We start from the raw sequence: 4252 nt of genomic DNA, 5'->3' as shown, positions 1-4252 counted from the left end.
CCTGTTCAACTTTTGTCTTCTCAACAAAAAATAATTTTAGTCTCAAAGTTTGGCATGTTTGGCTTTCAGTCATTGTTTTGATAACTTGACCATTAATATATATTTAGCTTATTTTAGCTACTAGTTTGCTAACCTCAGCTGTAGAATATTTTCCTTCTACAGCTTCTATTTTGCATCCTCAGCTTTAGCATGTTTTGCTTCGTTTAGCTACTGTTTGGCTAACTTATATTTTGATTATTTTAGCTACTAGTTTGCTAACCTAAGCTTTAGCATAGGCTTTGCTTTGCTTTCTTTAGCTACTGTTTTGCCAACTTTAGCTTTAACATTTTTACCTTATTTCAGCTACTGTTTTCTTAACTTAAGCTTTAGCTCTTTTTCTGTTTTCTTTAGCTTCTGTTCAACTTTTGTCATTTTTCAACGTTAAATGATTTTGGTCTAAATTTTGGGCTTGACAGGGCGATAATCTTTGTCATTTTAATTTGATAATCCAGACAACGTGACAAAGATCTGCAGGTCTGAGTAACAGCTGTCAGAGATTAAGATTAATAATAATAAAACGTGCCTTCAGTCTCCTCGTAGAGAACAAATAACATCTTTACAGATACATTTATTTAGAGGTGGCCGTCACCAGCTGCTGGTGATTGGTCCGTTTCTTTCCGGGCTGAACTCCGGCTGCGGCTCCTTTTATAAACTGGATCAGAAGGTCGAGCCGGTTCCTGGAGGTGAAGGCCCTCCACGCTCAGACCTCCATCGGATGGAGCTCCCAAAGTGTCGCATTGATTTCCTGTTTTAAAAACGATGTTTAAAACCTTATTAGTTTGTCCACTGACGGTTCTTTTCAGAGTTTCCATTTGATTTTTGTGCTCTTCAATTCAGTTTATTTATACAGCGCCAAATCACAACAAAGTCTCAGGGCACTTTACAGAAACATTCACGTACATAAAAGACGATTGGTAAAGTTCTCTATCTAAGGATCTTGATAAACAGACAGTTCCTTTGAAGGAACGCTTATCGCCCTCTGCCTTTTTTGTTTTAGACTGAGATCATAGATTCAGATTTCCGTTGAGAAACTGGTGAGTCGGATAAAAAAGCATCACGTATGGTCTCATGGAAATGTTTTTGTCCTATACCATAAAGCTCTGCAAACTTTTCAATCGAAAGAGACATTTCTGCCCCACAAAATTAAACATGTCCAGAGCCACAAAACCTGCTGTGACTATCAACTGGTGGCCCATGGGCCACTTTGAGTTTGTTAGAGGTGGCGTTTCTGGCCTGTAGGTGTTAAATTATAAAACTAAAAACATCCAATGATTGGTAACGTTTATTGATATTTTTGCATTTTAAGACTAAGAAAAGACTGGATTCCATCCATCCATCTATACTTCCTGCTTCCTTTCTGGGTCGTGGGGGTCACTGGTGCCCATATCACCCTGGACAGGTCTCCAGTCCATCACAGACTGGAATCTTGTAAAGAAAAAATATATTTTTTGCCAGATTTTTAAATCTAAAACGATGAACTGTGCAGGCTTGTGTGATTTTTGTTGTTGTCGTTTGTCTAATTGTGGAGAAATTAAGTTAAAGTGAGTATAATTTACTCTTTGTATTATTACTAGTATTCACATATTTGCAAAGGAAACGACAGTAAAACTGATAAAACTAGTCCTTGGTTGTGGATTTAACGTATTAAATTCAGTTTTATGTTAGGTTTGGTCAAAGCTTGAAAGAGCCGCTGTGGAGGGACCAAAGATCCAAATGTGGCTCCAGAGCCACAGGTTGCAACTGGTTTGCAAATCAGTTCAAGGACATCTTAAAGTTTAGTCACAAACCAGTTTGGCTCAACCCTGAATTTTCTTCTACTTTCCAACACTTAAATCTCACAAAGTGTCCCGTTCTGCCACAGCCCATCAAGCCCCACCTGCTTCAGCCATTTCTCTTCTACTTTCATACGGTAAAAGCTGAAAGTGCGTTCAGGACTGATCTGTGAGGCCTCCAGGCTGCACCAACACCTACAATTGTGTGCAGACGATGCCGTCAGTCCAGACCCGGTATGGTACACGTACTGGTTCTTACAGCTTCAGTGCACAAATGATGGATTAGTCTGCTCTGAGTGCTTGATTTAATCCTCGTTCAAGGAGGTGTCCCCTAAGAGCAATGCACCACTAGAAAACATAAATTTGATATTTTCCTGTCCAGCGTCTCTGGTTTGTGCTAACGGAGTTTGATGCTGACTTTTTTTAGGTTTGCTGCAGGTTACAGCCAGACCTCCTCCTCTCCAGCTACTCCAGTCCATAAGGAAACACTCCAGGCCAGATTTGAGGTACAGTTCAGCCACTCCAGGGAGTCCTGGATCTGTGCCGTGGACTCCTCGATGGGAAGTCTGAAACACCTCTCTTAGAAGACTTTCTCTCTAGGAAGCCTTCTTACAAGACACTCAACCAACCCAGTTGTCTTCTTTTGATGCAGAAGACAAAACTCAGGTCCAGAATAACCAAGTCCCTCACTTTATTGGAACCAGACACTGTCCCAGTCCCATGACCCACAGTCATGAGTAAGACTCCAAAATACCTGAAGTTCACCACCAGGGACAGAGGCTCAATTTATTGTTGGTAATCCAGCCTTTTCCAGAAGAAGACCACAGCCCCAGACTTGGAGGCGCTGATTTTCATTCTAGCTGCTTCAAACTAAACTGTGAACTGTTCCCGTGCCTGCTGGAGGTCCTATGTCGAGCAGGGCCTACTGGACCACATCTTCAGGAAAGAAGTCCCCTAAAACTAGACACCGCCGACCCCGTGGTTGCTCCTGGAAAAGTTCTGAACAGAAAGGACAACCCTCTTCAACACTCACTGGAACCACCTCGGATCAGCAGCTCAGTCTGGTCCTACAAGAACCAAATGGTCCTTCATAAAGAGACAGAAACCCCTCACAGGATACACACTGTATGAACGATACTGGAGGAGGAAATGATGTAATGAATCAAAAAGTTCTCTTTTGTTACATTCTTTTAAAGGATTTTATTGAGTTAAGGCAACATACATCCACTATCACATGCACACACAAAATGTTAAGAATTCAAATTTAAAGTCACATCGTGTACATTTTAAAAAGAACTGATGCAATTTGGCGTCCTCTAGTGATGGAAAATTACCTTGTATCAGCTGGTTACAGGGGTAGGGTTTAAAACAGTTTCTTTTCATAAAATAATACGAACAGTGACTTAAAAAAAGTTAAGAGTATGTTGCAGACTAGTTCAGCTTCAAACGCAGCAGGTAGTTATGTCTCTGCAGCAGTCGGTCCTGATTACTCCCCGCTGTCTTTCGCCTGTAGATTGAGACAGAAAAAAACATTTATTACAATGCACTTAGAACAGATATATAGATCTGTCTACCTGTCATTTTGAGGGACTAATTTGTGTGACCATGTTTGGAAATACTGCAAGTTCCATATCAGCATTCCATCAATATAAACTATTTAAAAGTATTAATTTATAAGATATTACCGGCAACCATGTTGTAGGATTCCTCCAAACCTTAAGGCCAGATATTTGCAGAAATTAGAGATATGTTGCTTTAATGTGTGCAAATTTAACTGCCAAAAGAATGACCAGACATAAGTCCACTGGAACCATTGACACCAGAAACACTGGTTCCACTGGAATCATAGACACCAGAAACACTAGTTCCACTGGAACCAATGACATCAGAAACACTCGGTCCACTGGAACCATAGACACCAAAAACACTGGTTCCACTGGAACCATAGACACCAAAAACACTGGTTCCATTGGAACAATTGACACCAGAAACAATGGGTCCACTGGAAGAAACACTAGGTCCACTGGAACCATTGACACCAGAAACACTGGGTTGACTGGAACTATTGACATCAGAAACACTGGGTCCACTGGAATCATTGACACTAGAAACACTTGGTCCACTGGAACCATTGACACCAGAAACACTGGTTCCACTGGAACCATAGACACCAAAAACACTGGTTCCATTGGAACAATTGACACCAGAAACAATGGGTCCACTGGAACCATTGACATGAGAAACACTGGGTCCACAGCCTACAGAGCAGTTTCCTTCTCTCTAGATGCTTTTGAGCCGACTGATATCTGCACAAACTTTGGGTCTTTAGTTGAATTATTGTTGTCTCACGAATAAATGGCATAATTTAGGCATGTTCTGCTGCCAGAACTCACTTAATAATAATAATAATAATAATAATAATAATAATAATAATAATAATA

This window comes from Nematolebias whitei, chromosome 15, assembly GCF_014905685.2.
Source record: "Nematolebias whitei isolate Nwh7 chromosome 15, NemWhi1, whole genome shotgun sequence".
In the NCBI taxonomy this organism is placed as follows: Eukaryota; Metazoa; Chordata; class Actinopteri; order Cyprinodontiformes; family Rivulidae; genus Nematolebias; species Nematolebias whitei.
This window is presented reverse-complemented; position numbering follows the sequence as displayed.